The sequence below is a fragment of the Panthera tigris genome, chromosome D3 (genome assembly GCF_018350195.1).
Source record: "Panthera tigris isolate Pti1 chromosome D3, P.tigris_Pti1_mat1.1, whole genome shotgun sequence".
NCBI classification, from domain to species: Eukaryota; Metazoa; Chordata; class Mammalia; order Carnivora; family Felidae; genus Panthera; species Panthera tigris.
Genome location: NC_056671.1, coordinates 5,271,378 through 5,282,846, shown reverse-complemented (window position 1 = coordinate 5,282,846; position 11,469 = coordinate 5,271,378). Strand labels below are relative to the sequence as shown.

At 58.0% G+C, this 11,469-nt stretch overlaps 1 long non-coding RNA gene across 1 annotated transcript; it reads right to left on the bottom strand.

Moving 5' to 3' along the window:
• Window positions 1-6,970: 6,970 nt before the first annotated feature.
• On the bottom strand, window positions 6,971-8,415 carry LOC122232743. Its single transcript, XR_006210132.1, has 3 exons — window positions 8,103-8,415; window positions 7,687-7,854; window positions 6,971-7,257 (listed from the first exon to the last, which is right to left on the bottom strand). It is a non-coding gene; the product is annotated as an uncharacterized LOC122232743 (long non-coding RNA).
• Between the last annotated feature and the right edge of the window lie 3,054 nt (window positions 8,416-11,469).

Here is an 11,469-nt window from a genome sequence, read left to right as displayed (position 1 = left end):
TCAAAGGCAGCCGCTGCCCCCACAGAAAACGGATGACATTTCGCAGGCCCCTTTGCTAAGTCTCGTTACCGCCCATTTCACGGGCGAGTAAACTGAGACCCTGGAGGTAAAATCAGTCTCTCAAAGTTACAAACTTCGTTCATGATGGAGGCAGGGTTCCCGTCCTAAGTCGATTCATCCTCCCGCTACCCGCACTGACCCTCATGCATTTACTTCCAATCCTGTCCTCCAAGAGCCTAGCAACACCGCATGCAGTCGGTGGGCAATAAACGCCCCTCGAGTCAAACTGTTGTTGAGTGTCTGCCCCCAGCAGATTGTAAGATGCCCGAGACCACGTCTGTCTTGTTCACCGCGGCATCCCGAACGCCTGACACGTGGTAGGTGTTCCACAGACACTTGGCAGGTGAATGCACATGGCCTTAGCATTTAGCACATAGTAGGCGCTCCGCAAATAGTTGGTAAATGAGCATGGCCTTAGTGTCCACACATAGTAGGTGCTTAACAAATAGCTGGTGAAGAAACGAATGACTCTCAAGCGGGAGCCAAAGCTGCCTGATGGATCGACATTTCCAGATCATTAACAAGATAGATGGAGAAGGGCGGGGGGGGGGGCGCGATGAAGGAGGCTTGGTTCCTACGGAAGGTCCTAGAGAGGACCTACAGCGTCAGGGTTACTTGGAGGGGAGCACTCAGCTTTGGAAAGAGACGCTGGGTCTTTGTGAGCCGGGAGAGGGGGGAGGTGGGGCTGGCGGGAGGAAGCCAGGTCAGCCAGGGCCCAGCCAACTGGCTGTGCCAGGGACACTGTGCCCCGGGCGGGGCCCTGCCCCGCCCCGCCTGCCCCTGACCTTGCCTCATCCGACAATAGAGCATCCATTGTAAGGGGGTAATTGGGTTCCGGCACATCCCCTCCCTGGAAGCAAAGGGAAACACAATCTGCTTTCTATTTGTTACTGCGGCCAAGACTCCACTCCCTCCTCTGCCCAGCCCCCCTCCCCATCCTGGCCCTGCTGAGCCGCTGTGACATTCCTTGGCCGGATTAGAGCTGCCGGCCCAGGCTGCATAACCTGGGAGAATCTGCATGACCGAAACCTAAAAACAGCGTAAAGGGCCTTGTGGCCCGGGTTCACATCCTCTCCTATGGGAGCCATAAATATGGCCCTAACTGGAGTCTCTCCGCCCACATCCGGGCTCCTCTGCAGCTGTGTGGCCTTGGACCAGTCTGTCACCCTCTCTGGGCCTCAGTTTCCTCACCTGTAAAACAGGGATGACAACAGATGAGAAAGGCTGTAGGCGGCTCAGGATCGTTCATCCAGGCAGGGTTCTGGGCACGGACGCCCTTCGAGTCATTGTTTGGGGAGTTAGAGCCTCCTGGTCTCAGCTGACTCTGCAGAGTTGGGTGTCTCGGCCCGAGACCGCTTTGAAGTGGGGAAGAAAAGGGGCACATACTCAGGGGGGCCTTCTCATGAGCCCCAGGGCTGTGCCTACTCTGCCCACTCACATCCAGCGGACCCCACTGAAGGTCTGGTGTGTGCCCATCTTGTGTTGATGGGGGAGAAGCAGGGAGGTAAGGGAAGAGACATAAAAAACAGTGGAAGGTTTGCGCTCTGCCTGTGAGGGGCTGACCACCACCTGAGTTGTGTTAGAAGACAAACGGGCTCTGGGGATGTGTCCCTGAGCCCCCAAGTTCTGGAGGAGTTGAGGCAATGCAGCAGGCATGGAGGGCTTCCTGGAGGAGGTGAGGTAGGTGTGCATCCTTCCTCTGCTGGGGATCTTGGGTGATGTATTCACCTCTCTGGGCCTTGTGACCTCATCTTTTGGAAACTTCAAGAAAACAACAGCCCCAGCCAGCCAGGCCTGTAATGGAGAGGATTAGGGCCATTCACAGAGAAACCAAAACATCTTGAACTTGGCTTTTGTTGGAGTGAGACCTTGGCCTGGGTGTTCAGAGTGACCCTGCCCAAGGCCCTGAAGATCCAGGGAAAAGACAGACCTGCACCGAGGCTCCAGTTCCAAAAGCCGTTGGACACCCAGGCAAGTCAATTAATCTCTGAGACTTGGTTTCCCCATCTATAAAACGGGACACCATGAACTCCAACGTGACTGTGTGTGCTTAAGCTAACAGCGACTTGGCACGCAGTAGCTGCTCAATAAACCGTAGCAACTACTCCTGATTTCTAGAGCCGAGATGGTCTGAAAAACTCACGGGGACCGGCCAGGCAGCAGAACCCAGGACTTACCCGTGGGGGCTGTTTGAGACCCCCACCCCCCTTTCAGCAAACGAACTTGGATGCGGCGGTAGGGCCCAGCATTGGTTCTTCCAGGGCGTCAGGGGCACATGATCAGGTCCATTCTAATCTCATGACTCACTCCCACCATGGATGGGTGCCTGGTCTTATTTCACAGCTTTGTGTCTGTCTTTCTCTTTGTACCTTTTTTTTTTTTTTTTTTTTTTGGTACTTTTAAATTTCCTGTTCCATAATGTAACGGACACTCCTGACTGTCCTCCCCCCATTCCGGAACAAGAACACGACTCATGGAGGTACACGTGCGTCCCCCCACCCCCCAGAAGGGAGCACGATTCCTTGATTTACTGCATAGTTATATTGTCCTCACTCTGGGCCGGGAACACGATCCTGAATGTGTATTCATCAGTCCCCTGCGTTTCTACATGCAGGTGTGTGTGTGTGTGTGTGTGTGTGTGTGTGTGCCTAACGTGGTTCTCACACGCGTGTGCTCAGAAACACTGGGAAGCCTGTGGGAACAGATTCCAGGCCCCACCCCCCGGAGGGCCCGGGAATCTGCATTTCTAACACGTTCCCCCAGAGGATGCTGCTGCTTTGGGACCACACTTTGCGAAACATTGCCCTAAATACTGCGGCACCCGAGCTGTGATTGTGTTCAAATTCCTACCAAGGGTGTGGTGTCCTTTGTAGCCTTCCGTGACCAGATTTTCTCATCCTGCCCCAGTGATTCTCAAGCACGGGCGATTTTACCTCCCGGGGGGAACACTGGGCAACGTCTGGAGACGGTTTTGATGGTCACCAGTGGGGGGGGGGGGGGGGGCGATGTGCTCCTGGCACCTGGTGGGTGAGAGCCAGGGGTGCTGATGAACATCCTGCAGGACAGGCCCCCGCACCAGGGAACAAGAGTGAACTTGTCCCAGGAGAAATGGAAGCATATGTCCGCGCAAAACTCTGTATGCAAATATTCACAGTATAGCACTATTCGCGAAAGCCAAAAAATGGAAACAACCCCAGGGGCTCCTGGGTGGCTCAGTTGGTTGAGCATCCAGCTTCGGCTCAGGTCGTGATCTCATGGTTCGTGGGTTCGAGCCCCGCGTCGGGCTCTGTGCTGACAGCTCAGAGCCTGGAGCCTGCTTCCGACTCTTGTCTCCCTCTCTCTCTCTGCCCCTCCCCGGCTCCCCTCCTCTGTCTCCCTCTCTCTCTCGAAAAACATGAAAAAAGAAAAAAAAAGCGGGAACAACCCAAACGCCCATCGACCGACGAGCACCTAAACAGACTGTGGCCTCTCCGTGCGGGTGGAAAACGGTGCGAGAGGGCTAGGCGCTCTGGGGGTTTCCTTTCAGGGTTTTGAAAATGTTCCACAAGTCATGGCAGGGCTCTCTGAAGAGAGTAAAACCCATCGAACTGTACGCTCTAGAAGGGTGAATTGTATCACACGCGAATTACGTCTCACTAAAGCTACTGGAAAAGGACAACGGGGAAAAAATAATATGTCAAAGTTTGGAAACTCCGCCCCATGCTCTGTCCTCGAGCAAGACGACGCGTGTTCGTTTCCACTGCTGCGTAATGTTCCTCTGTGTGAACGAGCCACGATTCGCTTACCCGTTTTCTTTCCAGTGAGCGGAACGGTTGGCTCCAGATTTTGCCACGGTGAACAGGGCTGCCACGCACCTCCTTGTACGCGTGGCCTGGGGCACGCGCGCGAGTGTCACTTTGGCGTGTCCCTGAGAGAAGAGTCGCTGAGTCGGGCGGAACAGGAAGATTCGCCGTTGCGAGAAGATGCCAGCGTCACATCGAGTTTTTCTGTTTGCTCCAGGGCCCGGGGCTAAGTCCCCACCTGACTTCTCACTGAACTGTACCTGCAACCGTGTCGTGGGGTCCATTTCAGAGACGAGGACACCGGGGCTCAGAGAGGTGGATTAACCAGCCTGGCCTAAAAGCGTTGGGTAATTCACAGCCTCTTCCCGCCCAGCCTGGGGTGGGGAGATGACAGGGGGTGACAACTTGTTCGGAAAACAGCCGTTACTTGTGGAGCCTCCGAGAGGCTTCCCGGGGGGGGGCAGCCTGCTGAACTTTCTAGAACTCCCGGCAAACCTACATCACACGTCACGGCCACCAGGAGCCCGGAATCCTCCCCCGCCCCGGTTTCTCCCTGCTGCCCTACACCCAAGCCCCAAGCGGTACTTGTACCCCGAGCGGGGCCGGAAGGTGCACGAATGGTGTGCGGGGGAGGGGTGCAAACCTCAGGCTCCGTTCCAAATCCCACCGTGATCATGGACGTGCTGTGCGACCAGGGGCCGGTGACCTGGCATCTCGGAGCAGATCTCGTCACTCAGTGAAACAGGGACATCCGACTTTTATTTCCTTCCAGTCAACATACAGCCCGTTCCAAGCCCTCATTCTTCCAAGATGATAGAAAACTCCGTCTCCGCTGCAAGACTCGGGCTCCTCCACGCCGGGTGACATCAGACACCGAACGGCTGAGAGGTCCCTCCGGCCGCTGCCACCACCGAGGACCCTGAGACGCTTGGGATCCAGGACCATGCGGCCCCATCTGGTGTGGAACTCTTGTTGCGCGGGAGGAAGGGGCCTGTCTACACTGGGACCGCTTTGCTTAGGGCACCCCCTCCCCGGTGCATGATGCAACCTCTAGATCCTGTCGCCTCCCTGGGGCAGCCCCGCGGAATGAGGTCACAAGGACTGCCTCCCTCCTGCCGACCCCAGCCCCCAGCGTGTGGAAATCTCTCTCCCGCTCTCGCTCAGGACGCCGCCTGTCCCGCTGTGAGAAAACTTCCACGGGGCCATAGCCGCTGAGCCGGGGGCACCCCTCCCTGCCCCCCTTGCTCCACGGTGGAGTGGGGGGTGGGTAGAGGGGTAAGGGGTTAACGCACGCAGGGCAGACGGCTCAGGAGGCCTGGCACACGGCGAATCCCCAGTAAATGGCAGTGACCCGTGGGGACAGCAGCGCCGAGCACTGAGGATCCTGCCTCTGACCTTCTCCAGGGCACGTGATCGCTTCGTAATTGCAGCCAGTAATTACTGAGCGCCCATCGTGCACCAGGCACCGCTCCAGATTCTGAGGGTACGGTCAGAAGTCAATGCCTGGTCCCAGCCCGCTCTGGGCCAGAGTTGGGTCCCTGGAGAGTGGCCACCCCAGGGGCCCTTTGCCTGTGAGCCTGACCCGCTTTAAAATTTAGCAGTAGGCAGGGCGACTGCTGTTCACTGAAGTCTGTAGCAGAAGGGGCGAGGGGGCCGAGTGGGGGAGGGGGGACCAGAGGCAGAAATCAGCGTCTCCAGGAGGCAGAGAAAACGTCCTGACTTCTACGATGGCCCCGCAGAATCGCTCTCCCTGATAAACGATAACGCCTCTGGCTTCCCTGCCTATAGTCACCCAGTAGGATTTTTCTGTCCTCCCAGCCCCGCCCCCAGAAGCGAGGCGAGGCCACGCGACTGGCCCGGACCAAGGAGACAGGAGCGGAAGTGAGTTCAGTTGGTCCCGAGAAGGCACTGTAAGAACCGGGGCGCAATTCGCCCCGTGCCCAGGAACGCTGCACGTCGTAGACGGGATGCTTGCTCCGTCAGCCTGGGCCCCCCCGGGTGAGGAAACGCGGAGCCCACAGCGACCCCCGGAACACACGCAGCAGCAAGGAGAACTGGGTTGTGGCTGTGTCAAAAGCCACGAGAGTTGAAGGGGTGGGGGGTGGGGGGGGGCGCTTGTTACTACAACGTAACTGAGCTGGTGCCGACCGGTACGTGCCCATTTCACAGATGTGGAAATCGAGTCTGGGAGCGGCCACGCAGCCTGCCCAGAGTCAAACGTGGAGGCACGGCCAGGACTCACAGCCTGGTCTGCCCATCGCTTGCGACCTTTCTGGAGACGAGGTGGCTCCAGCCTGAACAAAGCCAGCCACACCCCTCTCTGCTAACCCCTTCAATTAAAGCCAATTTCAAGGTCTCCTGGTTTCTAAATGAACAGCCCTGATCGTGTTCGTTAAAGGCCCTGCCTGCTCGGGCTGTGCATTTTATCAGAAGCCGCCAACAAGATAAATGGCCCTGTAACTTATTGTTCCACTGCAAAGCACCTCACAGCGAGTGGCGGTACAGATGCCAGGAATAAATCACATCTGATCTTCCGAGAGCCGGGCAGAGCTCCCGTGAGGACGTCAGAGGCAGGGGGAGGCCTGGAGCAGCTGTGGCCCCGGGGGTGGGGGGGGCGGTCTTCTCTGAGGACCACAGACCCACTGGGGGGGGGGGTCTTGATCGGGACCCCAGATGTCTGGCGTGAGCATTGCTTTCTTCTCTGCCCAGCATCTCCTTCCTCTCCTTAAGGGTGAACAGCACCCACTTTTTCTTTGGGAAAAAAAACCCCTCCTGGGCTCTCAGGCCATATGGTTCAGGTCAGGCCATCCCTTCCCCCAGCAACAGAGGGTGAACCCATGATCCGGCCTGGCCAGTTGGAGCCCCGCACCCCGGCCCGGCCGTGAGAGGTTCCGGGTGGGTATACGTACCACGTGATGGGGCTTATCAAGTCTCTACTTCTGTCGAAACCCTAAGACAAGAGTAGTCTTTTTTTTCAAAATGTTTATCTATTTTGAGAGAGAGAGAGAGAGAAACAGCTCAAGCGGGGCAGGGGCAGAGAGCGAGAGGGAGAGAGAGAATCCCAAGCAGGCTCCACACTGTCAGCGCAGAGCCCAGTGCGGGGCTCGAACTCATGACCCGTGAGATCATGACCTGAGCCGAAATCAAGAGTCGGACGCTCACCCGACTGGCCACCCAGGCGCCCCAGGAGAAGTTCTTCTAAACCAACGTTGCTTGCAGAAGGGATGTCCTTTTCACTGTGGTATCTCCAGCTCCCAAAACAATTATACACTCATAGTAGGTGCTCAATAAAAACGTGCTGAAGGAATGAGTAAGCCAGCTGGAGTCAAGGCAGCCGGGTTCTTGTCCGGGCTTGGACACGTGAACTATAATGTTGAGAGGCTCTTCTCCCCACTCTGGGCCTCAGCGTCCTCGTCTACAGAATGAGGTTAATAACAGCACTTAGCAATAGCAGGTTTCGGCAGCCAGCCATCGTCACCAGTCGGCTGCGTAACAAGCGGCCCCTCAACTCAGTGGCTTCAAACAACAATCACGCGGGGCACCTGGCTGGCTCAGTTGGTAGAGCGTGTGGCTCTTGTCTTGGGGTTCGAGCCCCACGTGGGGGGTAGAGATTACTTTAAAATACAATTGTAAAATAAACCATCACGCGTTATCAGTTACACCCCTACCCGGGGCTGATCCAGGCCCGGCTTGGCTGGCCCACCTGTCTCTCAACCCCCGTGGATCAGTGTTTGTCCCACACGATGGCAAAGGTGCAGAAAAGGACAAAGTCCCTTGAGGGCCAGGCACAGCATCAGTGACACTTCATTCATTCGGCCAAAGCAGGTCAGAGCAGGGGACTTACGCTCTCGTGGGGAAGGGAGAAGAGCGGAGGCCAGCCGTGCGCCCTCCACGCGGGCGCGACGTGTTTCCTTGCTGCACACCTGCCTTTTCCCCTAGAACGGAACCTCCCGGGGTGCACGGCCCTTTATCTGCTCTGCTCACTGCGGAAGCTCCAGCACCTGGAACAGGCCTGGGACAGAGTAGATGCTCAGCAAATACTTGTGCAAAGACTGAGCTCCCCGCACCGTCGTGAGGACAAACCCAGGTCAGGGACGTGAACGACGTGTCGAGAATTACAAGATCCCTCCGAGAGTTCGTCCCGATCCTGTACCCCATACCCTGGCCTGGAATCCGCTCCCCCTACTCGGGGATTGTCCCAGCTCAGGCCCCTGATAAACAACAGAGCCAATTGCGGGTGGGGGTGTCACATCTGGGGACCTGCCTCCTGACCTCGGCCAGTCTGTGCTCAGTTGTGTCTCTCGTTCTCGTCCGGCCTGGGGATCCTGGGGAGGCCCCACCGTGGCGGCTCAAACCCATCCCCCTGGATCAGGAAGTTCAGGTTCGGCTGTGTGCTGAAGTCACAGGTCTCTCTGGGCTGAGGAGGAAGTGTCCCGAAGGGCCCCAGGACAGAGGGACAGCCTACCACGGCTGCGTGCTTGTCCGAGGGTCCCCGAGGCCACAGTGCTGCCCCGTGTGGTTTCCCCAGAGCGCTCTCTCCTATCTCTTGAAAACAGCAAAGTTGCAGAGCCCCCGGCCCCCTCCCTGTCTGCTCTTCCCTGAGGAAGCCTCCCCACACCCCCCCACGTCCATCTGGCCCTCCGCACAGCCCTCCCTCCTGGTGGCCCGGCCTCCCCCACGGCCGCCCAGCACGCAGGAAACCTCTCCAGTCTGCCCCCGCGCTCAGCACAAAAACCTTCCCCCTCTCCAGGCCCAGCCGAAAGAACCAAATGTTCCTCTATTATGCAAGCTCATTTCTCTCTTCCTGCCGGGCCGAAATTGCAATCTGCACAGGGGAGGAGGAGGCCTGGCTGGGGAGGCCTCTGAATCAGGAAGCTGAACATCTGTGAAGGCAGGAAACCTCCCTCCTGCCCTGCCCACGGCCACACTGTCACCAGCCCTCACCCTTCCCGCAGCCCGGCCGGGCTGGCCACCAAACTCCAACCCAGCCCGTCCCTCGGGCTTCCCCGGGGCAGAAAAACTCAGGGTGTGTTCCTATAGAGCTTAAAGGCAGGTCAGCTACAACACATTCCCCCTCCTCACCCCCCACCCCTCCCCGGGGTCGGGGGAGAGGGGGGAGAGGTGTCACAGGCATGATCGTCAGACAAGAACTTTGCCTAAAACAACACGTGGGTTTTATCTGCTGAGCGTGGGCTCTGTGCCAGGCACTGCTCTCATTCTCCCTTCTCCCTTCATGGATCGATACTATTCTTATCCCCATTTCACAGAGGAGAACCCTGAGGCTCAGCGCAGGCAACTCATGTGCAAAAACACAACGAGGAATCAGCAGAGCTGGGATCCAAACCAGGCCCCGGGACCCTGGAGCTTGCCCAGTTGACGCCTGTCAAACGTGTGATCACTGTTCTTGCCTCAGAGGCTTTCCCCGCCAGGCGACAACATACTACCTCTTGTCCGGCAGTCCTCTTGTCCGGCAGTCCTGCTTCTGGGCGTATACCCGGAAGGGTCGGGGCAGGATCTTGAAGAGGTATCTGTACGCTTTATGTTCGTGGCAGCGCGATTCGCGGTAGCTAAAACACGGGAGCCGTCCAAGTGCCCAGCTGCGGACGAATGGATAAGCAAAATGTGGTCTGGCCACACGATGGAGTATTATTCAGCCTTGAAAAAGGAGACCTGTTGAAAAAAAAAGGAAAGAAAAAGAAAAGAAAAGAAAGGAAAGGAAAGGAAAAGAAAAGAGAAAGGAAAGGAAAAGAAAAGGAAAAGGAAAGGAAAGGAAAGGAAAGGAAAAGAAAAGAAAAGAAAAAGGAAAGGAGAGGAGAGGAGAGGAGAAGAGAAGAGAAGAGAAGAGAAGAAAAGAAAAGAAAAGAAAAGAAAAGAAAAGAAAAGAAAAAGAAAAGAAAAGAAAAGGAGACCTGTTTCTGACCCCTGCTCCCCCATGGACGAGCCTGGAGGACACGATGCTGAGTGAACGAAGCCAGCCGCCGAAGGACGGATACGGCCTGACCGCACTTACACGAGATGCCCAGAGGAGCCACGTTCATAGAGACAGAAAGTAGATGGTGGGCACCAGGGGCTGGGGAGGGGACCGGGGAGTCAGTGTTTCTCGGGGACAGAAGGTAGGTTTGACAGCTGAGAGTTCCAGAGACTCGTGTGACAATGATGCGAACATACCGAACGCCGCGAGACCGTTCGCACACCGTGAGAGGTGTGCAGCCGGCTGGATGTCGTAAGAACTTGACTCAGTCTGTGCCAGGTTGCCCTGAAGGTCCCAATTCCACACCCCGACCCGTCTCCGTGCCCTTCACGGGCCTCGAGGCTGGTTCCAGCCAATGAGAGTAGGGGTGCGTTCCTGCCTGCCCTCCCACCCCTCTGCTGTCACCGAGGCTCTCGCCCCGGGCAAGCTGGCTGGAGGAGAGACCAGGGGACACAGAGCCCCTCCAGCAGCCACCGGCCGGCCACCCCGGGCACGTGCATATGCCCAGTTGAGACAGGAGACCTCCACCCTCGCCCAGCCTCAACTGCCGGCCCGCAGACTCATGGCTCGAATATATGCTTCCTGGTTGAGGTCACTGATATTTGGGGCCACTTGTTACGCGGCGTTATTCTGCCAGTAGGTAACTCATACAGACTCACATGAAAGGCCTCCAACCATCCAACTGTTCCAGCACATACCTATCGTTAAACACCTACTCCCTGTATCCAGGAACAGAGCTGCCTTCACGGCACCCGCAGTTGAGAAGGGGGGGGAGACAGACTCAGACCCAAGTACTCATGTTGGTATGATCCGGGGAAGGGCTGAAGCCTAGAGACCGCAGGGAAAGCACATGTCCCAGGTTGGGAAGTCAGGGAAGGCTTCCTGGAGGAGGAGGCGATGAAACGGAGGCCCGGAGAAGTGAGAGACAGCCAGGCTAGGGGTTGTGTGTAGGCAGGAGCGGGCAGGGGAGTCCCAGGCGGAAGGAAAGGGTGAAGGCCTGGGCCCGTGGGGGGACAGAGCCGGGCTGCTCAGACGGTAGGCAAGGACGTTGGGAAGGCTGTGCTGACATCCTCAGGGGGGCGAGACTGTCCCGAGGGCCCACGGGGAGTTCAGCCTCATGCTGCAGGATTGGCCGTGCACTTGGGAAAGATCCCTCGGGGCAGCCGTGGAGGCCGACTTCAGTTAGAGGTCCCCGTGGCAAAGTGTGGCGGGGCGGGTCCCCGATCGCCAGCGGCGGCCGGTGGCCGGCTGCCTTGGCTGCCCCCTGCCGCCCTGGGCCCCCTCGTGGGCAGCGATGGGGAGACGGAGGCCGCCCCGGGGTAGGCCTCTGCGTCATCGAGCCCACTCCCCAGGGACCGGCGTGGTGGCAGGAAGGAGGATCCCCGCCAAATGTCCGTCCTCTGCCTACCCAATGAGCAGGCCGCCACCAGCAGCAGGAGACGCCCCTGCCCAATCGGGAGCCAGGTCCGCGCCCCGTGAGTTTGCGGATTCTGGGCAGCGGCCGGGGACAGCCAGCCAGCACCCTCCCGCCAGCCGCACCCGGCCAGGCAGCCGGCACCTCTGTCCCCAGCCAGCCTCCACCCCCCCCCCCCCCCACCGGCAAGACCCTACATCCATCAGCCGGGACCGTCCCCTGGCATCCATCACTCCGGAAAA